This window comes from Diabrotica undecimpunctata, chromosome 1 (assembly GCF_040954645.1).
Source record: "Diabrotica undecimpunctata isolate CICGRU chromosome 1, icDiaUnde3, whole genome shotgun sequence".
Lineage (NCBI taxonomy): Eukaryota > Metazoa > Arthropoda > Insecta > Coleoptera > Chrysomelidae > Diabrotica > Diabrotica undecimpunctata.
Genome location: NC_092803.1, coordinates 38225428 through 38251049, shown reverse-complemented (window position 1 = coordinate 38251049; position 25622 = coordinate 38225428). Strand labels below are relative to the sequence as shown.

The 25622-nt window shown below is 33.0% G+C and overlaps 1 long non-coding RNA gene across 1 annotated transcript; it reads right to left on the bottom strand.

Moving 5' to 3' along the window:
• Positions 1 to 13727: 13727 nt before the first annotated feature.
• On the bottom strand, positions 13728 to 22160 carry LOC140438659 (uncharacterized). Its single transcript, XR_011950570.1, has 2 exons — positions 22026 to 22160; positions 13728 to 14045 (listed from the first exon to the last, which is right to left on the bottom strand). It is a non-coding gene; the product is annotated as an uncharacterized lncRNA (long non-coding RNA).
• Between the last annotated feature and the right edge of the window lie 3462 nt (positions 22161 to 25622).

Genomic DNA, 25622 nt, shown 5'->3' with positions numbered 1-25622 from the left:
CAACTTTTTCGGAACTTTCTTTTTGTACTCGGCAGTTTATTTTGTAGCATTAAGCTACTCTTCTAGTCTTGGTTTTTGTTTAATTGGAATTACTTTTAAATTTTGTTTGCATATTTCCCAATCTTTAATATTAGTTTTTTTTTCGTAAGAATTTATTGACGTTATACTTTCTAATTAAAAACTGCTGTTAATTCATATTTTCTTTTTTCACGTTTTGCTGCAAAAAATAGATTGCTCGTTAAAAACCAAAGCATTCTTCAAAACAATTCTCCATTTACGTTTATCTTTGGCAAGTCTTCTCCATGCTCTAACTCCAATGGATTTTAAATCGTTCTCCAAGTTGTCTAGATAACTAAGTTTTGGTCTTTTTCTTTCTCGTTGTGCCATCTCTCCTTTCAGTCCAAAAACTTTTCTGACCGTTGCAATTTCCTATAATTATATGCCCTTTTCATCTAAGGCGTACTACCTTAATGAATTTTACATCTTCAGATTCCCCGAAACATTTTTACAACTTATAGTTGCAACGCCGGCTTTACAAACCTTGGTTTTTTACTACTCCATATATTCTACCAGGCATCTGGTTGCTTTAACTAGTACATCAGTCAAAGTTGACATCGGTCAGACACTCCATGGACCTAGCTATGCTATCGATATCATCCGCATATCCGACAACTTGTACAGATTGGTTAAAGATAGTGTTCATTTGTGTTAATATTGGACTCGGAGATTACATTTTCTAGAAAAAAGTTAAATAAAAGACATAATAGATAATCGCTCTGACATTGTCCATTTTAACAATAGTGGAAGGGTCGTGAAATATGTACTGGGTTCTGAAAATGCTCGCTGCTCCAGTGAGTGTAAGTTCAGTTAGTTTAGTAAGATAAAACTGTATTTGGAATTTTGCCATAGCTAACAGAAGATTATATCTATTGAATAATCGTATGCGGCTTTGAAATCTACAAATATCTGATGCGTGTTGACTCTGAACTCTTGGGTTTTTTCCAGAATCTGCCTCACTTTAAAAATTTGTTCCGTTGTTGATTTATTAGGCCATAAGCAGCACTGATATCTTCACACTATTCGTTCGGCGTAGCGGAGCATTCCTTTGTACAAACCGTTGGGCAGCCCAGCATATAGCATATAGTTATATGCTATATTAAATAGAATAATTCATCTATAATTATCACATACCTTTCTCTTTTGTCTCACCATGACTTCCTTTTTGTGAAGTGGACACAGTATGTCTAAGTTCCAGTCTATAGGAGGTATGTCTTTCTGCTGTCAAATTTCACTTAGTAATGTATGCATCTGTTTTAAAAGGGTACTAGTTTTAAAAACTTCGACAAAGATATTAGTCTGCTATTTCTCAGTTTTAAAGTGTTTTCTATAATTTCTTTTTCGGTAGGGACTGACTGCCGATCATTTTCATTTATCTGAAACATGGGAGTCTTTATCCTATCCTTACGATTGCCATGCAGTAGTTCTTTAAAATTATTCACCCATCTGTTAAGTATCTGCTTCTTGTCACTAATTACAATACCATTCCTATCTTTTGTTGCTAATATTTTGTGTTTGAATTTCTTTCTACAATTGGATCCATTCTACAAATCTGTTAGTAGAATCTCAGTGAGCTTTTTCTGTTACGATAGTTAACATTTTTGTTTAGAACATTTTTGTATGGCTCTTATTTTTCCTTCTAAACTTTATTGTTCCTTCTCGTAGAGTTATTTTCGTTCTGCGCTGCTGAAGTCTCTTATAAGCTTAATTTTTTTATTGGTTAATAGATCTACATTCTTCGTCAAACCAGACTTTGTTTCTTCTAGTCTTGTTAAATTTTAAGACGCTTTAGCCACTATGTGAATAGTTTTTTACATTTAGTCCAATGTTCTTCTATGCTTAGAATTTCTTCAATTTTTTATAACGCTTCGCTTAATATTCGCAAGTAGGTATCTCTAGCGGTTTCAGATTTTAGCACCTCAGTACTATATTTCGTAGATTTTGTGCTCTGACCTTTTTAAGTGTTAAATATATAAGTGCTAAAAGAATATAGAATATACACGCAGACACACACACACACACACTCAAATACTTAGAATAGTAATATAGTAATAGAATTGATGTCCAAAGTATTGACAGCAAACAGGTACATGGCTATTAGAAATTTATTTTTTTTTGTTTGCCTCCACAGTTATCGGAATAAAAAAATCACATCTCTACTGCTAGCTTTATCAATTTCACAAGTGTTATCTGTTTCGGAGACTTGGTCTTTTTTCGCCTTTACTTCTACTACTGTAAAGTTAGAACAGTTTAAGCGAGATTTGCAAAAAAATGCAGAACTTTGTTCTATTGGTATAGGTGACACTGCTTGTAAATCATAAGTAGCAAGATGTATATTGTTTTTTGTTTTCAGTTTATCGTTAGTTTTTTCTTTATGACTTAGATCCTTTTCATCTAAGTGACTTTCAATGGTTGTCTGCATATTTTTTTTCTTCTGCTCCGGCATTTTTAAAAGATTCGCATTGGTCACAAAGATCTTTCTTTGGGGTAAAAAACCCTATATTAAATTCGCTGTTGAAAATACGAGAATAACAATCGTAGGTTGCTGACTCTTCTTCTTTTGCTTCTTTTCGTTTCTTTATATAGTTTTTGTGAAGTTCTGCAATAATTAAACTACCGTCTAAGTATTGTCTCAAAGAATCACTTCGAAGATAGTGACTTTCAATTCGTGGAATTAAATTTCCCATTTATTTTCTGATATAATAGTAGTTTTTTTACTTGAAACTGCTTTAATTATAGAGCGAATAGCTCTTTTAGTTATTTCAAAAGTATAAATGAGAAACGTTTTATATAACCGTTCTTGTTTTCTCTTGCCTATAATGAAAAATGCACAATTTGTATTTCTGGGAGTGGTTTTTAATGTAAAAATACCTCGGTAGCTTAACTTAAGTGGCTGAATACAAGAATCTTAAATATCTCGCTGTGTTTGCAAGGACCCTAATGCCAATACTCTTTTAACTTTGTCTCTCTCAGCTTTTCATATACCCTATTTGGATTTTTCAAACGAAAACGGCATTTGTCGGTACACACAGGTCCCATTTTTTTAGCAAATACAGGTTTTCCTTTCTAGAAGTATACCCCTGTCCAGACTTCTTTAGTCTTTTCCTCTTCTTTCAACCAAATATTTACATCTCTTTGTCTTTTTTTTTCCTTCTTGACTAAGAGAGCATTACCAAGTGTTGGTGTTTGGGGATCTTGGTGTATATTTTACTTACATAAAATGCACTTATTTCAATGTGGCCTCACAATAACGAGAAATCTAGATAAATAATGACATAGAATAGAGTTACGTGAATATTTCCGCGTATTTGTGAAAAAACCTTAGAGCAACAATAACATAAAATACAATTGCGTCAATGTAGCACCGTAGGTACAAGCACACACTCGACCTATCGAAGCACAACTATACATTACATTCTGTCATTGTTTCTCCGAGATCGGCTGATTTTTAAAATATGACTCATCTGCTCCTTGATGACTAAAAGCTGAGCAACACGTCTGATAGTGATCTAACGAGTGGGGAACCAAGTTTTGACCCAATGACGACATAAATGTCAATGTTTCACCGAGACAACGATATATATTTTTATTATTTCTGAGGTCACTTTTATGTGATGCTATTTTCCATCTCTTTTTTACATGTAAACTGTAAATGTTCATTAACAACAATGAATACATATTATCATTATTTCGAAAACTGTCGAGTTTTAAGGGAAATTCCGAGACAGGTCGATTTTTGTTATAAAATACCCATCTTTAGGGATGATGTCACCGGTTTGAGTGTAGTGGCATAACCGTTAATTTTTTTAAATCGAAATTGGTATAATGCGACACCTAATTTGAAGAAGAATTTCATTCTCTATTTAACGACATTACATTTTTATCTAAAATATTTTTTTAAGGGTACAAAAATATTTTTTTTATTTAAATTCAACTAAATTATAACTAATGATTTAATTCATGTACTTAAAAGTATCCAAATTATGCATAACAATTATCTTAAATTACATGTTCGAAATGTTCAATCATCGGTTCCTGCCATGACTTTCTAAAATAAATACTTAAAAAATAAAAAATAAGTAAAACTATTAATGGACACAAAAAGTTATCTCATAAACACTGAAACTTTTTGTCAAATGTTTATTCAAGCAAGTGATAGTGGCATAGTTACTATAATATTTATTGACGTAAATGTTTTGATTTTGTGAATTTTCATCAGTAAATTGTAATTTTTACTTTTGAATACTAAATTATGGCTCACCTAAATAAAAGACAACGCATAGAAACAACAGACCCATCAGCCAATCAACAGTAAGTAAAATAGTCCGAAAATGTGGAGAAACTGGGCACGTTAAACATATTCCAAACGCTGGGCGTCTTAAAATTGAAGAGAATGTGAAACTTGATATTTTATTAAATATACATGACAACACAAATGGGTGAATATGCTGGAGTACCCCAACGATCGGTACTACGTATTTTAAAAAAAGAAAAATACCATCTCTACAAAATTTAACTACATCAGGAATTAAACGACGACGATCTCCATCGCTGGCTTCAATTGTCTGAAATTATGCAGGATTTATATATCCGCAATTCACATTTCATCAATTAAATCTTTTTTTCCCATGAAGCCACATTTTTTATACATGGTACCGTGAATCGTCAAAATTGCAGATATTGGACACAAAATCGTCAACAAAACGTCGTCAATTGAATCGTCAACAAAACCCACATTGGATGACTGAGTCACACACGCAATAGCCTCAGAAATTAAATGTATGAGCAGGGATCATTAATGACAGAATCATTGGCCCTTTTTTCTTTGAACAAAATCTAACAGGAGAACGTTATTTAACTTTTTTTAAAAATAAACTTATACCTGTCCTTGCTAACATGTATCCAAATGATAATAATCCAAATTTACCTAGTGAAAATATCTGGTATCAATAAGATGGAGCCCCTTCGCATTACGCACATGAAGTACGTCAATTTTTAAATCATTGCTTTCCCAGAAGGTGGATCGGAAGACGAGGTTTTATAGAGTTGCCAGCAAGGTCGCTAGATCTAACACCTCTAGGCTTTTCCTGTGTAGTTACATAAAATTAAAAGTTTATCTCAATAGACCCCAAAACTTACAGGACTTGAAAGATAGAATTAAGCATGAAATGAGTCTAAATACTCCAGAAGTCATCTGCAATATACTTGATGAATGTGTCTGTAGATTCGCATATTATCAAGAAACCGATGGATGGCATTTCGAACATTTAATTTAAAATAATTATTATTCATAATTTGGTTACTTTAAAGTACATTATTAATTAAATCATTAGTTGTAATTTAGTTGAATTTGAATTAAAAAATAATTGTTTTTGTACCCTTAAAAAAATATTTTAGTTAAAAATGTAATGTCGTTAAATAAAATATTAAATTCTCGTTTAAATGAGGTGTCGCATAACCGATTTCTTTTTAAAAAAATTAACGATTACGTTACTACACCTACACCGGTGACATCATCCCTACTCCATGTACGTTATAACATGAAAAACTCGACGGTTCTCAAAATAATAGTAATATTCCATTATTTATCCGTTTACTGTATATAAAATGTGGTTAAGAACGTTTTTTGTTAATTTTGCGATTTATTTCGATTTTATGTCAGTGTCTGTTAATACTGTTATTAATTATGTAGGTTTAAATTGGTAAACTAATATATAACGTCAAAGCTTACTATGATATAATTATTTGGTAGTTGATAGTTATTGATAAAATTACTTAGTTCAAAGGAAATTCTCTCTCTCTCCAATGGCGCTACAGCCTAAATCGGGCCTTGGCCTCCTCCAAACTATGCCTCCAACCTTGTCGGTCCCGCGCCGATCCTCTCCAGGTTCTCATGTCTAGCAAATTTTGCGCGTCCGCTGCCACTTTATCCTCCCATCTTTTCTGTGGCCTTCCTTTTAGTCTTTCGCCCTGCATTTTACTATCTAGGGCTCTTTTTGGCAATCTTTCTGTCTCCATTATTACTACATGACCAGCCTAGCGAGGTCTCTGAAGTTTAACGAATTCTGAGATCGATGTCTCTTTAAAAAGTTGGTAGAGTTGGAGATCGATGTCTCTTTAAGAAGTTGGTAAATTTGCCGATTTGTTCCAGTTTTTAGGCGCCAGAAACTCGCCTTTTACCCATTCTCGTCTGCTACAGAAGCTGAGTTCTATTTCTAGATCCCCCGGCTCTTTCGTAGGAAACAGTAGACATTACTTGGAGTTTTATTACAGTATGAGTATCGGAAACCCATATTGCCTCCAAGATCCATTACCAACCTTATACCACCTCAAAGGAAATAAGTTCAAAAAATATTTGAAAAGCACCTAAATTTTGAAGAAAAAATAAGTTCTGCAATTAGCCTTGAAAGTTAGAAACATAAAGGAGAATGTAGTGGATAGTACTTGAAAAAAGATTTTCCAGTTAACAAATGATAAAATACCTCGGAACTAATTTATTCATAAAACAATGATCTATTTAAAAGTAATTAAAAATGCAATCTGTATATAATTTACATTAACAATTAATAAAATAGACTTGTGTTAAACTTATGATTAAGGAATAATTGTATAAACATACAGAGTGTTTCTATATTTGACTCATAATTCAAGATATCAAACATAAGCCATAATATATCTTTAAAATAAAGTAAAGACTTGTTTAAATGTGGTAAATTATAAGTAATTTCAGAAATCGTGATTTAACACCAACTTACTTTTAAAAAGTTTAGAGGCAAAAAGAATTTTGTCATAAATAACTTTGGAGATATTGTGTCTCCTTATCTTACGCCTCGGTTGATTTTAACTGGTCTTTTTTCGATTCCATTATCCAACGTCACTATCATTATTTCAGCTTGTTCCTTAATATTATGTGTTAATATTCTGTACCTGGAGTCGATCCGGTTGTTGACTAATGCCTCTTCTATTGCCCACAGTTCTACGCCCACAGTTCACCCATAGTCTTTTCTATTATGATTTTCAAAGTATATATATGATCACAGGTGCTGTACCGTTTTCTAAATCCGGCATGTCCTACTTGTTGATATCCGTCAAATTTAATTGTTAACCTGTTTGTAATAATCTTTGTAAAGGTTTTGTAAAATTGTGTAAGAAGTGAAATTGGTTGATAATTTTTCAGGTGTGTGGTGTCTCCCTTTTTGTGTATTAGTATTACTTTAGCAGTATTTCATTGTTCGGGTATATTGCCTTCGAATAGACATTTATTAAATAGTATTTTTAGATATGTGATTGCCTCTTCTCCGCCATCCTTTAGGATTTCTGCTAAGATTCCATCGCTTCCAGGAGTTTTATTCCTTTTTATTTCTTTTACTGCTCTTTTTATTTCTTCATAGCTTAGTTCGGGCATTACTTCTGAGTTGACGAGTAAATAAAAGTACCAGTAAACAGTAAACAAAAGATTATAATAGGCAACGGTATTTTATTCACAGTAACTTAGATAAAAATCCTAAAAAATGTACTACTACGTAATTTCTACTTACAACATTGCATTAACATTTTTTCTCCGGAAGAATAATAAAAGAATTAAAGTTTGTAAGACAATGTTTATAAATATAATAAGAATTAAGAAGGGTGTAGTTAATATTAAAATGAAAAAGCGAACATCTAAAAATATAACAGAATGTGATAACTTGGTAAAAGAAGTGAAAAAGTAACTGATTCGATAGTTTTGGAAAATTTTAAGTCACGTATTGAAAACTTTCCTACTGTGCTTTCTCATTATTGTGGATTTTCTACCGAACGACATTATCTCAATTCATCCCTAAATATCACTCTGATGTATAGACTTTATTCTGAGTTGTGTGATTCAGAAGCTAAAGAAAAACAGAGTTGGGCATTGCATAGCAAAAATTTTAATGAAAATTTCAATCTAGGTAGTCATTATCCTAAAAAAGATCAGAGACTTGTTATTTCTCATTATATCAGTACAACTGCTAATAGGAAATCGTTGCTCAAAGTAGAATATAAAGCTTATCTCTTTCTTAGGGATCAAGCTAGAACCGAAACACTTTAAGATCGAGTTGATGCCAAATTTTTTAATGGAGCACATATATGTGCCAATATTCTCCAGGAAGTTTTATTAGCATCCTCTGATCCAACAAATAATGAACTCTTTTATAAACATCGGTTTGCTAACTACAACTTCACCATTTACAATGTTGTCGGTAAGCAGAGTGATTGTTTCATTTGGAATAATACTCAAATATCCCGAGGAAGTTGTAAAATGTTAACAAAAATAGTAAATGATTTAAATAACCTTGAAGTCAATAATATGAAATTTTTGGTTTCTGGTCGCAGTGAAATGGAATGTAATTCTATTCACTCTGGAATTAACACAGAATTTAAACGTATAAAAAAAGCCTTATGGCCTGAAGATTGGAAGCAAATTGCTTGAAGAACAAAAGGAAAGATGGACAAATCTTGTCTTGGTTATGATTTAAATCAATCGGATATAAAAGATTTAAAAAAATTTGTAAAGGATAGCATGGCTCTTCGGAAAAGGATAAAAATGGATATGCTGTTCTTTGACAAAAGATGTGCTGGCTAAGATTTAGGAAATCATAGCCGTTCAATATGGAGTTCAAAGAATAATTTTCTGATAAAGCCTTTAGACACTTGAATTTAATCAAACAGAATCGCTATTTAATACAATCGCCTTTACAACCTTTATACCAACAACCGATTCCAATATGAGAACAATAATATAAAGATCTGATGTCATTATTTTATATGAAACTACCTGCTTTGGGTAGTTTCATATTTTTGGGCTTTGGGAATATCCTTATTAGAAGTAATGTATAAAGTACTCGCCATACTAATTAAAAAACGATTAGAAATATATATAGAGAAGAATCTAGGAGAATCCCAGGGAGGATTTCGGAAAGGAAGATCAACAACCGATCAAATTTTTATGCTAAAACAAATCCTGACCAATTGCTATGAATACAACATTTCAGCACAAGTACTTTTTATTGATTACAAAGCTGCCTACGATACAATAAACAGAAACAAGTTAATAGAAACACTAAAAGAATTCCAAGTGCCAGAAAAAATAATAAGATTGGTAAAAATGACAATTAGACAAACCATTTGTGCTGTGAGATGCAACGGTACAGTCTCAGAAGAATTCGAAGTGAAAAAAGGTGTTCGCCAAGGAGACCCGTTATCTACATTGCTATTCAATATAGTTCTAGAAAAAATTGTAAGGATTAGTGGGATAAATAGGTCCGGTACTATTTTATACAAGGAGCACCAATGCTTAGCATACGCTGATGATGTGGTTCTCATTGCAAGAAATGGAAAAGAACTATCAAATATAACAAAAAGACTGATTCGGGAAAGCTCTAAAATGGGACTGAAAGTTAATATTAATAAATCGAAGTACATGGAGATCTCGAGCAAAAAAGGAATAAGCACCAGGGGATCCTTTAAATTGGAGGTGGAGAATGGATCAGTTGTAGAATTCGAGAAGGTGGATGAATATATGTACTTAGGTACTCTTATTGATCAGACATGTAAAGAAGAAACTGAAATCAACCTGAGACTGACCAAGAGCAACAGGTGTGCTGGAGCCATGAGCAAAATAATTAAGGCCAAAGATATATCTCGTAATACAAAAATAAGAGTATACAAAACTATAATTAGACCCACAATGCTATACGCTGCCGAGACATGGACTATGAACAAAACCGTACAGAACACATTGGAAGCATGGGAAAGAAAGATACTTCGCAGAATATTTGGTGGAAAAGTAGTAGAAGGAGAATGGAGAAGACGAACTAATGCAGAAGTGTATCAGTTGTATGCTAACCCTACAATAACAAATGTGGTGAAAAAACGTAGACTAGAATTGCTCGGCCATCTAGAAAGAATGCAAGGTAATAGACCTGAGGGCAAAAAAAAGAGAGGAAGACCAAGAAAGAAATGGAGAGATGCAGTGATGGAAGATGTCAGAGAGATGGGAATCAGAGATTGGAAGCTGTTAGCTAAGAATAGAAAACGATGGAAATTATCCATCCAGTAATGGGCCTAAAAGGCCTGTTAACGCTGTACATACATATACCTGCTTTGGGAGATTCCTACTTTCCTACAGGCCATTTTACACCAGTCTGCTATACGAGAATAAAGGAGATTTAATTTAATGGTCAAGATTAAGAAGGTGATTCTTGAAGAAGCTATCTATTGGTACCTCTTCAGAAATGACAAATTGTTTCATATCAATATTATTCTTCAGAAAGTAGTTTTTTGTGTATAATTTTTTTTAACGTTAATAAGTTTTTTTAATTTTTTATGTATAACAGTACGTAATTTTAACAAGAAATAAAAAAAAATAAAAAAAAATACCTTCTACTAGTTCTACTGTTGTTTTTTTTTTTAACACGAATAAGGGCTAATGCAAGAAATGTATAGTATAACAACTACATAACTGGGATTTTGGTATAAAGCATATATATGCAACAACTAGATAACTTGAACTTTCCAACTTTTTTACTGATATTAATCTAAAAAATATATCCCTTATTAACTCGCCGTTACACGCGCTATGAGGGAATACCTCACCATATTTATTTATAACCAATAAAACTGTCTTGGCTAATACGATAACCTTGAGCACCGAGGAATGCCTTTATCATCGTTCATGAGAGGGGATGACAAAGTTGTAGAATATTTCAAGCGGTCAGTGTGCTCTGAAAGAAGTGACATCCCTCTTCAGGTGAGAGAATTCCTCACTGCGCGTGCAAGCACGGTGAAATCACATTTGTGTTATCTCAAAGAAACTTTTAGGTTTTTGTTTAATATTTGGGTAAGTTTAATTAAAATATTATTGTTTAGGTTAGGTTAGGAACCATAGGCGCCCATGCCCATGGGCGATGGGGGGGGGCGTGGCCCCCTAGCTTTTCGGGAAAGAACAATTATATTATACAATTATAACAAATTATATTATATATTTATACGTATTATACCTACATATATAAACAAACATTTTGACAAAAATACACGTCTGCCCCCCCCTTCCTACAAATTTATATATGGGCGCTCTTGTTAGGAACCCTTTGTTAATTGCATTTTTAGTAAAATGGATTCACGTAAAGAACGTCAATTAATTCAGTGGCTTGCAGAAATTGAAAATGAAGAAAACAGCGAAAGTTTGGAAAATCTCGATGATAGTGAAGGACGTGAAATTGATGAGGTAGAGATACAAAATTATAATACGGATAGTGAAATGTCGGCAAGTTCTGATGACGAGTGGGACTATATTCCTTGCCTCCCCGTTAGTGTATCACGCAGTCCTACGTATTTAGGTATAAAGGTTATTCAAATACTTGATTATAGACTTATTGCAATAAAGTTGTTTAATTTTAGGTAAAGATAATCAAACCGTTTGGAATGTCCACCACAAAAATCGTTATTCTAAAACTTTAGTTAGGAATATCCTTACCAAAAAACGTGGAGTAAAAGGTTCCGCAAAAGAAAAGAAAATTCCATCTGAGTGTTGGAGTTTATATTTTTCAGATGACATTGTTGAAAAAATTGTTATATATACGGACAAATATATTTCCAAAATTCGACAAAACATATCCCGTCCAAGAGATGCAACGGACACAAATTTAGACGAAATTAAAGCACTTTTTGGACTACTTTACTTCGCTGGGACCTGAAAAAGTGCTCATGTAAGTGTGGATGACTTATGGGCTGCAGATAGGCCAGTAACATTTAGAATAACAATGGGGAAAAATCGGTTTCGTCTTCTGCTAAGGGCACTCAGATTTGATGATTTTAGCGACAGAGAAGAGCGTAGGAAAACGGACAAACTGGCGCCGATACGAGAAGTATTTGACTGTTTTGTGAAAAAATGTAAGGTTAATTATGAAATAGGACGGTATGCTACAGTGGATGAAATGCTGGAAGCCTTTCGTGGGGAATGTACATTTAGGCAATATATTCCTAGTAAGCCAGCGAAGTATGGCATTAAAATTTATTCACGGGCTGGTGCGGAAAACTGGTACACTTGTAGCTTGTAGGTGTATATAGGTAACCAGCCAATTGGCCTATTTCATTAAGATAATAGTTCGGCAGCACTTGTAAAACGTTTGATAAAACCTATTGCAAATACAGGTCTCAATATTACAGGCGACAATTTCTTCACTACAGTTCCCTTGGCAATAGACCTTCTAAATAATATGCGGACTACATTAGTGGGAACTCTAAGAAAAAACAAGCGTAAGATACCAACAATTTTTCTCGCTATGAAAGAAAGGAACGAAAATACATCTATGTTTGCTTTTGGGAAAGAATGCTTACTTACCTCCTACGTACCAAAGAAAAATAAAAATGTTTTAGTTTTGCCAACTTTGCACGATCAAGATAGTATCGACCATAAAACAGGTAATGCTAAAAAGCATGAAGTGTTAACATTTTACAACCAAACCAAATCTGGTGTTGATGTGGTCGATAATCTTTATATTCAGTTTCAAGATTAAGTTGTAGATGGCCGCTTACAATTTTCTTCAGTCTGTTAAATATTTGTGGCATAAACTGTCATCTTATTTATTATGAAAGTACCAGTATTGGATTACCACGACGTAAATTTCTAAAAAATCTGGCTTTAGAACTGATTAGACTACATCAAATGTTGAATGAACGAATGTACGAATGAACATAAGAACTCTCCCTGTATTGTTACGAATGCAAATAAGGGACCATTTGGGAATTCGAAATGAAGCGGAGCCTGTGGAAATGGAACAAGTGTCTAATAAGTGTGCATACTATCCCAAGAAGAAGAACCGAAAAACCCAGACAAAATGCTGCAAGCCAAATTGTAGAAGACCAATTTGTAAGGAACACACAAAAACTTTGTGTAATTCCTGTTAGGAAATAGAGGAGGAAGAATCTGAGTAGATGCATTTATTATTTTTAGATTTGTGTCATATTTTTAAAACTTTTCATTTGTGTATTGATTATTTATTTTGTATATTATTATATTATTATAGCTTTATGTATTTGACATTTTTATACTTTTGATCTATATTATTTTATGACTTTTGTTTTCTTAAATTAATTAAAAAAGATTGTTTATGAAACTTTATATGATATGTGAGTATAACCCATTTTAGTTTTATATATGTTTAAATTCATTCTTCCTCGAAATAAGTCGAATTGATGTAGGTGAGGGAGACGCTCATACGCGTGCAACCACGTCACAATAGAAGACGCGTGTAACGGCGGGTTAAACTCATGGATATTGAGTAAAGAAGTTAAGAATGTTAAATACAGAATATGGCTTTAATATAATGTCAGTTTAAGGCTAGAAAGGAATTCGAACTTTGCAAAAATCTTTTATTACGTTTTTCTCAGAAGTGTTATATTTGAGTTACCTAGTGGTAGTATTGAGGTGACGTCATATCATCTACATCATCATACTCAACGTATTCTACTAATTAAGGTGTAGCCTCCCTTATTTAGTTGTTCTTTTATATACATATATATATATATATATATATATATATATATATATATATATATATATATATATATATATATATATATATATTGATTTTTGGTAATTATTAATTCTTAAATGAACCTACGGATAGTTAAATAAAACAAAATAGTTGCATTTATGATTTATTTCAACAAAAAGTAGCAGGAATCCTCAAATCTATATCGTCACGAGTTCACCCAACTTTTTAATAATATGGGGATGGGGGACACACTTGACCTGATTCAAAACAACTAACTCCTGGGTTGGCTTGATATGGAACAATTGGAATTATTCCTGGACCAAATCTGTTTAGACCATCGTTATAATGGAAGAAATTGTTTTTGTTTGAAGACTTTTTTTCATTGTCCGCCTTTATTATAAGTGTTCTTAGTAAGTCATCATTAACATCCAGGAGATGTGCCCAGATCGTGGTTAAATTCAGAAGAACCTAAAAATAAAATATTTAGTTTTTGCAATATATCTATAATATAAAAATTAATCGCAAAACGTGTTGGTAAGCGCATAACTCAACAACCCATGGACCAATCTTAACAATTCTTTTTTAAAATGTTTCTTAAAGTCTACGAATAGTTTTTACGGCGAGAAAAATTCGAATAATTTCTGGGAAAACCCTAACACAGCCCTTTCCTCTTTCTCATACAAATATTTTGGGAGCGGTCTGTTCGGTCCAGTGAACACTTTGAAAGAATTAATTCAAACAAATCTTCCACTATTGAAATAAACAACAGAAGTATGTATTTGATACACTTATGAAAGTAATAAACGATAAAAGAGGAGGGATTTACTTCTTAGATGCACCTGGTGGTACAGGAAAAAATTTTTTGATTTCATTGATATTAGCAACAATTCGCTCACAAAATAAAATTGTACTTTGACTCGCTTCGTCTGGAATCGCAGCAACTTTGATTGGAGGTGGTCGAACAGCCCATTTAGCACTAAAATTGCCAATAAACATGCAAAGCAATAAAACTCCAACCTGCAACATTTCGAAAAACTGTGCAATGGCAAAGGTTTTGCAGCATTGTGAATTGATGGTTTGGGATGAATGTCGACGATAATCACAGAAAGTAACGAATATACTGTAGAAATAAGAGTCAGAATTGAAAAAGCACGTGCCAACTTCGTGAAAACGAAAAATATTTTATGCAGCAAAGATCTGACATTGGCCCTCAGAATAAGGCTAGTTAAATGCTATGTACACATTGTACTCTACTATGGAGCTGAATCATGGACATTAAACCGGAATACAATAAATCGACTTAACGCGTTTGAAATGTGGACATTTAGAAGACTGTTAAGGATTCCATGCGTAGATAGAATCACGAATACAGAAGTGTTAAGGAGAAAAGGTAGAGAGAGGGAAATGGAAAATACAATAAAAGAAAGGAAATTGCAATATCTCGGACATATGATGAGAGGCGAAAGATACAACATCTTGAGACTCATAACTCAAGGAAAAGTAGAGGGTAGGAGGAGCGTAGAAAGAAGACGCGTTTCGTGGTTGAAGAACCTGAGAGAGTGGTTTGGTTGCAGATCAAGGCAATTCTTCAGAACAGCTGCCTCGAAGGTTAGAATAGCCATGATAATTTCCAACCTTCGTCGCGGAGATGGCCTTTAAAGATGAAGAAGAAGATGAATGCACGATGGCACATAAAAAATTTTTGGAGGCTTTAGATATAACCTTACAAAATCTACGTAGCAATCATAACTCATTTGGTTGTACAATGATTTTATTAGCAGGAGATTTTTGTCTTTGCCAGTAATTCAACGATTAACGATGACTGATGAACTCAATGCATGTTTAAAGTCCTTCAATTTGGGGAAAGATATCAAGGTATTACACTTAAGCAAGAATATGCTAGTCGAGTTGCAAAATAACCAATCTGGAGACATATTCTCTAAATAACTCATTGACATTGGTAAAGACAAATTTCCTATAGACACCTTGACTGGTTGTATTAACTTTCCTTAAAGGTTTTGTCAGTTAACTCGATCAAAAAATGAACTTATTCAAAAGGTGTTTCTAGATGTTGCTCAAAATTACAGAAACCATGATTGGTTTAGCGAACGGGCTATATTGGCTGTAAACGGGCCAAAACATAGATGTAAATGAATAAAATTTCAAAATTCAAGAACCAATTACAGGCGAATTGAGAATATATAAAGGATGATGTCGTTCACTATCGGCCTGAATTTATAAACTCGCTCGATTTACCAGGATTTTCACGTTCCCCTCTTAGTTTGAAGCCCTCTGGCAGACATCCCAGTTGGGGTTTTTATTGGGTCTAAAAGGGTGGCCAAAGTTCGTGGAAGAGAAGATACTTAGGTTACCCGAGCTGACCCTCACACAGCACCCTATCATCATGGTGACGGTTCTGTTCACGAGAATTAAAGAAATATACTGCCACATTCCAAATCTACTTACAGAACGAAGTCTGTCGGGTCCGCTAGTTATCTAATATTTATAGAATAATAATATTAGTTTGATAAAATTTAGAGCATGAAAAACCGATAAAACTAAACAATAATACAAGCCAGCTCAAAGAAAGGTACGAAAGGCAATATTAAAAAAAACGAATGCTGAAAGAAAAACTGCTCCAAACTTAGAACCCGGGAAGTTGCAGAAGTACCGAAACTTGAAAAGTACCTAAATTTCTTTGAAAAGAAAAGACTAAAGATGATATCCCTCAAACTATTAATAATAATAATTTTGTAATAAGTTTTTAAATTAGGCATATACTCCAGTTACTCGGACTATTCACCTTCCAATTTTATCGGACTGAACCGATTCAGTGAGTTGGTGGAACAGTGCTCAAATAACAAAAGTTATGCAACGCCGATATGTGCTTCCGTCCTTAGGGCGGAGAGAAAAAGCTAGGCTCCACCGGTTTGGGGGTGGAGATTCTTTTGCTCAAAATAATTACGGAAGTTGATAAAGGATTGAGTTGAAAGCAGTTTTTTAACGGTTTTTCATGTGTAAATAAAAAAATATTCCTTTGATCGAAAAAGTATGCATAACAAAATTAAAGCTTATAAAAAAAGAATGAGATTCATTTTTACTTATGAAGAATGAGATTTTTTTATTTTAAGTTATTCTCGATACAATACAAAGTGTGATATGCTCGGTAAAGACACTGTTTTTGCGAATATTTGGATCAATGTTTTTAGCGTTAAATTGAAAAAAAAATTTTTGGGGGTAATAAGATAAAAGTTTTTCACAGTCCATAAAAAGACCTTTAAATGTGCACTACAAAAGGTCATTTGCATATAAACTAAAAAAGTTACAGCTCGTTAAAAATGGATTCTTCGAATATTTTAAGGAAAAAAAGGACAGGATAATTAACCTAATCTCTACAAGAATTAATATTAATCATTTTTGTTTTACATTACACTTTATTTTAGTGTTTTTCATTAGATTCAGTAATTTGACTCTTTTTTTTAATTAGATGGCTTTGGTAAAGACCAATTGGCCAGAAATTTGACTGGTTTAAAATGCATTATTTTTGAAAAAAGTTATTATAATAAATTGTGTTTTGAAAAGTTCTAAAAAAAAGTTTTTTCGTCAAAATACCTTAAAAAATTTAATTTATACGTAAAAAGTTATGTAGCACTAAAATGTAGTTCTTTTTTCAATTAATACTCTCGTTTGATATAAATTTCTGTGCCGTAAAAAACAATGGAGATATTACCAATTAAAATTTATGCCTTGGTGTGAATACTTCCTGTTTAGACTGCTTCAAACCTTAATTTGTCAAAATAAAACGTAGTTTGGCTATTTAATGAACCTAGCCTTGTAGCATTTACCTTTTAAATAACTATGTATGCATATATCAAAGCTGTAGAATTAACTGACTTATTAAAGATAAACCAAAAATAGATACTTTTGAGAGATCATTTTGCAGCGTGAAAAGTAAACGTTTTTTGGGGCTCTCTCATATCTAAAATATGTATACTAAAATGCATTTTTTATTAGTTGTGTAGATGAATATCTCAGCACGTCCAAATAATATTGAGTGCTTTGTTCTATTATTAGTATAGAGGGTAGTTTCTAAGGGTTAATCTCCTGACTGCAAATGTACTATTGGTAGAGCATAACATTTGAATTCTCGTAGCGCCTCCTAAAAATAATGTATTAGGTTTATATCCCCGTGTGACACTCTATTGAAATATTTTGAAACTACGAAACCGACAGCACGAGCATAATTTCATTTTTTTTGCGACTATGGCACAAAACAGTCGTAGTGAGCGTGTTTGGAGAAAAAAGAGTAAGTACTGTCTTCAAACATTTATTTAATCATAAATAATTTGCAGCACATTTTTTATTCACTGTGTTCTTAAAAGGTTGCAAATTAATGTAAACAGTATAGTTTTTCAAATAAATAAACAAAAAATGAGTAAAAACAGATAAAATATTTATATTCTTTATGTAGGCATACGGTGGCAAACACTCTACGTTAACATTTTTTTATGTACTTCATATAGGATACTTGTTGGTTACAGTTTTTATTTTCAGCATTATTGGGGAGGAATTATTGAAGTGGCTCAATAATTCAGATGCATCGGATGATGACTTTTCAAGTGGTGACTATTACAATGATCCAGATTTCGAAAATAAAAACGACACATCCAGTTCTGATGAAGTAAGAACAAATTCTAAAGATATCTATTTCGCCTATTGTAGAAGAAAGTGATTCCACTGATGTTTATAGATGTGTATCTTTGCCAGTTATTTCGGATACGTCTTTAGTAACTCAACCTCATTCTACCGGACGAGGAATAAATTCCTTAAGACGAGGACGGGGACATAACCGAGAGCGAGGCTGTAGACGTATTGCAAGAAAAAGGAACGTGGGAAGAGGTAGACAAACGCCAAGCATGCAATCTAGAGTTAATAAAAATGACGCTTTAACTGATAAATGGTCTGGCACATATACTCCCGAGGTATCATCATTGTCACAGCCTGCATATTTACTAAATGATGTAGGCTCCTGGAAGTGGGATGCATTCTTTTATCAATATATTGATGATACTACTCTTTTGGAAATAGTGAATTCCACTAATAGAACTGCTATTTTACATAAAGGAAAAACTTTGGGGTTATCTTTACGCGAAATCAAAGTTTTATTGGTATTACCTTGGTAATGTCAACTTTGCAGTATCCACAAATAGTCATGTATTGGGCGGAAAAATGAAGAATCCCTATTGTTGCAGGAGCAATGACCCGTCAACGCTTTTATGCTATCAGAATTTCATTAAAAGTAATTTTTGATTCCGATATAAATGTGGTACAAAGACGCGATAAGATTTGAAAAATAAGGTCTTTATTTGATAGCATATGTAAAGGTTGTCATGCTCAAGAACCCACTGAATCCAAGTGTCGACGAAATGATTATTTCATTCTCCGGTAGATGTCCAATTCGTCATTATTGGCCAATAAACTAAATCCTGTAGGGTTAAAAGCTTTTGTTTGGGCCACTCCACAAGGAAGTGTATATGATACAAATTATATATCAAGGGGATTTAACATTTCCACAATTATCTAGTGACGGTTTTGGATTAGGAAAGTCAGCTGTATCCAGTAAGATTACTGGTATCTGGGCATAAAATATACTTTGACCGATATTTTACTACGATAAAGATTTGTACCGAATTATTGTCTCGTGGACTTTATGGAACTGGAACCATTATGAAGAACCGGATCCCTAAAGATTGTTTCATGCAACCAGAAAAACTTTTTTCAAAATCTTTAAAAGGTACTTAAGAAATTAATAACAGATGATGGCAAAATGGCCATCGCACGGTGGATGGACATCACACCAGTAATAATTTTATATATTATTTTTCCTCGGAGTATGTAGATTATTGTAAGCGGTGGTCAAAAAAAAAATTTCTATGAACAAGTTTGCCGGCCAGAAGTAATTAAGGAGTATAATAAAAATATGGGTGGGGTGTATTTAGTAGATCGTTTCCGTATCGTAGTCGTACCAAAAAATGGACAATACGGATTATTTGCGACCTTATAGATTTAGCACTAGTCAAAACTTGGTTTCAATATAGATAGCGTGAAAGAAGTAAAGGCAGTAAAAATAGAATTACGGTATTAGATTTTTGTTTCGATACAGTGCAGCGACAATATTTACTTCGTTTGAAGTACCAGAAACTGAATTCACTACGAATTTTGACCAGGATGAACGGCTTGTGGAATGCAATTTTAGATTCCCTTGCCGAGTAATTTATCGAGCTGTTTGTTTCGCAAATTTTAGGAAACACAGTGGTAAAAATTTGAATTCGGTTTCGCGAGGTAGAAATCGTTTGATTTCTCTTTTTGCAGTAAAAATATTTGGCAATTGAGACACTATAAAATAAAATTGGGAGGAAAACTAATTGAACAAAATGATATGGACAACGATTGCGATAGCGATGAAGAAGATATCGTTCAATTATTGCCTAAACATAAACACAGAAGAACGCCTATTACTCCTTTACCATCAGTTATACGAAGGCAACAAAAAGCAACACACATGCCAGATTGTGCCCCTTAACAAAACAGATGCAGAAAAAAGGCTGCTTCATGAAAACAACAATATTTTGCAAAAAATATTCAATTTTCTTATGTTTTACAACTGCAAGACGTTGTTTTAGTGATTTTCACGAAAATACATAAATTTTATATTTTTATTATTTCAAACATTATTTATAGAATATACATTTTTTGGTTATAAGGAATTAAGGTGGTAACTAAAAAGCTAAAATTCAGAAAAGCAGAAAAAGAAGATAGAATAATAGCTAAAACACCCAAAAAAATGGAAGAATTAGGGACGGAAGTAATGCTTAGAATTTGAAATGAGATCTGAAATACCGAAAAGTGGCTAGGGTAAACTCATGTTTATTTCTATATATAAAAAAGGTTCACCTACAGATTGCAGTAATTACCGTACCTAACCATCATCAACGAAAGACTAAAATTAATTTTCTTACCACAAATTCCCTAAAAAAAATGATGATTTGTCCAAGGTAGAGGAACAGAAGAACATATTCTTAATATTCGTCAAATTATCGAAAAATCTCAAGAGTTTAACATGGAAACATATTTATGCTTTGTTGACTATTCCAGGGCCTTTGATACTATAAAATCGGATAAAATGTGGCATATACTTAGAGAAATGGGTACGCCAGAACATCTAATCTATTTATTATAAAAACTATATGTATATAATACTGCTAATGTAAGAGTTAATAATGTGGTTTCGAAAAACTTCAAATTATAATCTGGAGTTTGTCAGGGATGCATAATATCCCTTATTATATTCAATATATATAGTGAACATATTAGGTGTCAAGTTTGTAAGGAACGGCAAGGTGGAGCAACGGTAGGAGGAAGAAAAATCGAAAACCTACTTTATGCTGATGACACTGTTATATTGATGTCATCGCCAGAAAAACTGTAACAAGTTATGAATAGGCTAGGCACAGTGAGTACGGAATATGGTTTAAAAATAAATATGCAGAAAACCAAATTGATGATCATCGATAGAATCAGTAACAACCAAGCAGAGATACGAAACATGGCAGGTTACGAAATTGTCAGGTAATTTAACCAATTAGGCTGCGTTATTACTAACAGTGGAGGATGTGAAGACGAGATCCGTCGGCGCATCACAATGGCCAGATCGACAACAGCCAAACTCACATTTGGAATAACACTGATATCACAAAAAACACAAAATTACGCCTTGTTCGAGGATTAATATTTCCTATTGCCACCTATACTTCAGAAAGTTGCACCAAAAAATGTATAATGGCATTTGAAATATGGGTCTACCGTAGAATGTTGCGCATACCATGAACCGCCCTTTGCATTTAAAAACAAAAAAGCACTCGTCGCCGATATATAAATTTTGTGAAGAACGGTAAGTCAAGCTTGAATTCAAAGTTTCAGCTAAATCCATGCAGTACAGAATTGGGAGGTAAGGTCGTATTTTCCGCCCGAGTTACTAGACTATATGATAATATAATTCTTAAATTATATTGTCAATAAAAAGTACTTCTTCTTATTTAAACATAAATGAAATATGTTTGAAATTACCAAAAAAAAAAAAAATATAAACGATACTAATAAATTGGTCAAAAATCTAAAACTCTTTTGGATATAGTAAATAGAGTGCTGGAACCACTAATATTCATTAATAAATTATTTATCAGTAATGTCTTCACTCCAAGATACTAACACCGTTTCAAAATCTGCTTTAAAGTAACGTCAATAATAAAAAGTATTTTATAAATTGTAAAAAACTCGAGTAGATACCATATTTAATAAGAATAAGCAAAAAAATAATACATCAAACATACGATTCACTCTAAGATTTTGCTAAAATTAACGGAGCTGACTTAAATGATAAGAGCTTACCACCAATGCAGCAAAAATATAACACTTCATCTTGAGGAGTTGTCGGAACTGGATAATTTGTTTAGTTCCTTATTGGCTTTTATACTTGCAAAAAACAATTTCTTCGGTATTCTTCAATTAAGATATTTAATTAAATTGAAATATTGCTAAATAACTTATTTTACGCCTACAGCGGCCGTACGTTAATTTAATTTTAAATTATTCCTAAATCAAAAGTTTAAAAAGAAATTATTTAATTTATTGTTTTTGCAAATTGTTTTGACATGACAATGGGAAAACGGAGAAATATAGTATATTGGAAAAAACCTTTATTTTCGCCTACAGCGTCCATGTGTTAAGACATAGGATTTCTATGTTCGATATAATTTTACAAATATAGAGATGTCCAAATGCAAACAAGAATAACATCAATTTGAATACAATCACCAAAACACAGTCGAATAAGATAACGGAATACGCTTGAATAAATACTGTTAACAAGAAGATAACTAACGCAACGATACAAGCAGGTAAGAAGCTGACTTAAAAAAATAGTGGAATGAAGAATAACCAGTAAAATCCAAAAACTAATCATTATCACCATCAATTAGCCACGATTTGCTTATTGTTGAATATGGGCCTTCTCTAGATATATCCGTCTGTTACTTTTTGCGCTTCTGCTATCCAATTGGTCAAAATTCTTTTTAAGGTCGTGTCTATCGTGTCGTCTGCCTGTGGTCTTCATTCAAGCACTTTTTTCGTTCAAAAACATTAGTTTAACATAGGAATATGTTTAAAAAAAAAGGAAAACGGTGGAGTACGTATCATTTAATAATTTAGTTGGGCACCACAACCTAAATGATATCACTAAATATACCAAATGTACAAAACAATTGATAAAAATAAAAATATGAATGTAAGTAGTAGACACAAGGTTAACAAAAGTGAAAAAAATAGGTGCAGGAGATTGGAAACATATACTGACCTAGTCAATAGGGAGGTCTTTACAAAAATTAAGAAGAATCGAGAGATAATTCATCATCATCATCAGTAACTCGACAACCCTTTCTGGGTCCTGGCTTGTTCTAGGATTTTCCGCCATTCTGTTCTGTTAGTTGCTTTGTTTTTCCAGTTGGTAATCTAAAGTGTTTTCAGATCTTGTTCCACTTGTTCCAATTATCTGAGTTTGTGTCTTCCCTTTGACCTTCTTCCTACTGGTGTTTGCCTTATAATATGTTTTGGTGTTTCAGTCTCCAACATTCGTTCAACATAGCCCATCCAGCACAGACGTCCGATCTTTATGGATGTTATGATCTCGGGTTCATTGTATGCTGTGTATAGTTCAAAGTTATATCTTCTGCGCGATATGTCACTTTCCTTTACCCCCTTATATATGTGTCTAAGGATTTTTCGTTCAAATGTGTCTAATAGGTTTTCATCGCTTTTCTACAGTGTCCATGTCTCTGATCCATATACAAGGACCGGTTTTATCAGGGTCTTGTATATTTTGCATTTGGTTTTTCTTGTGATGTTGTTAGATCTTAGATGTTTAATTAGTCCATTATGTTTTATTAGCGATATGTATTCTTCTCTTAACTTCTTCACTGACATTGTTATCTGCGGTAACTAGTGAACCTATATATGTAAAATTTTTCATGCTTTCGATGTTATAGTCTCCTATTGTCAGATTCTGCAGGTTTCTTTGGCCTGTCGATTTACTGACCCTCATGTATTTGGTTTTTATTTCATTAATGTTTAGGCCAATGATTTGTGCCGCTCTTTCTATCGTATTAAATGTTTCTATCATCTATCGAGAGATAATTACCACCATCAAATCTCGAAAGCTGCAATACTTTGGGCATATTATGCAAAATGAATCCAGATATGACCTTCTATAAGCCATTCTGCAAGGAAAAATATTTGAAAGGCGAGGTCTAGGAAATAGGAAAACATTCTGGTTAAAGAACCTTTTCCATGCTTCTGCAATAAGATACAGTATTTTATGATGATTACCAACATTCGTCACAAAAGGGCACACCAGCAAGAAGAAATAATATAAAATTTGTTCTATTATCTGAAATTCATTATTCTGCAGTTCCACTGTAGCTTACAGTTGTCATTTGCAAGCATTCTGCTAAAGACGTATTGATGATAGCGGACAAGGTTGATTTGAAGAAGTACCGGTTTATTGGCTGGTTCTTGATGAAGAATCTTTCATACTAAGTCATCAGTTCTGTTAAATGACGGATCATTCTTATTAAAATGGACGGTTTTTTAGACATCCACATCAACATTTGTCATTGTGGACCTGAGGGTCTTTAATAATATATTTCAGATACTGTTTAGTAGGTATTACTTAATTACAAATGGTAAAATAAACTTTCTTACTCAGAGAACATATTTTCTAATATAATCCAACAGTTTGACCCTATATTGTTGACATAATATTCCTTAGGAACTTTTTTTTCCCTAAACAAAATTCTAACTTACTCCTAATTTTATTGCTCTTATGCTTATCACAAATCATGTTTCTATTAGGTAGATTTTTATTAAAAAGGTCTACGACAACCAAAAGTTTGCTATACTGATGTTTTTACTAGCAGTGAACTAAAATATTGAGATTTTCCTTCTGTTATGGGCAATAGTGTTATCAACAGTCCTTAAACTTATATTTAATGCATTTGCGACTCTATGCATAAAAAAAATAGATGGAAAGCGTGGCCCTGGCAGACGACAAATGATCTGATAGTGCAACATCAAGGATTGGATAAGACTATATCTCCAAACCCTAATTGGAGGAGTAGAGTATAGAGACAAAAGTCATCGTCAACCTGCATTAGAAACAGGAAAGATAAATAAAACAAAACCTACTCTTTTTTTGAAGCGAAGCTGGTATACTGAAGCTGTATTACTTTTCTCTATAGTAAAATGCTGAGATCATCATTACGGAAGAAGCGTCACGGGACGTCGTCACGGATCGCGTCACGTAATAATTTTCTTTAGATCGATTCACTACACTTCATCAATTCACAAATTAAAAAAAAACACTAACAAAATAAAAACATTAAATCAGAAACAAAAAATTAAAAAATATCTGTCAATAAAGGATGTAATAAAACCAACAGAAAAATAAAAGATGGATACTAGAATTCGATTCGTAACGATTGTAGAACGGTAAAAATTTAAAAAGCATAAACGTCATCCTTCTTCTTTAGACGCCGTGTTCGTATTCGGACGTTGGCCGTCATCATGATAACAATTAGTTACTGAAACCTGTCCCTATTGGCTGTTACATGAAATAATTATTTTACTGTAATACCACATCATTATCTAATATTACGCAGATGTGAAAGTTTCTTTCGAGCAATCCACATCTTTCCGTCCACTTTTTTGTATTATAAGTTATTATAAACAGACTAGTAATTCTGCCCGCGTCGCATGCGATGGAAAGTTTAATCAATGGCAATCTGCAGTCACTAGTTAAAGTTTTAAAACAATAAACTTTTTTCATGTAAACCGAGTAAATATGAAATATGATCTGATACTCTTCTGACTCTTCTGACCATTTTTTTACCACATATACTTTTCACTACTATATATATATATATATATATATAT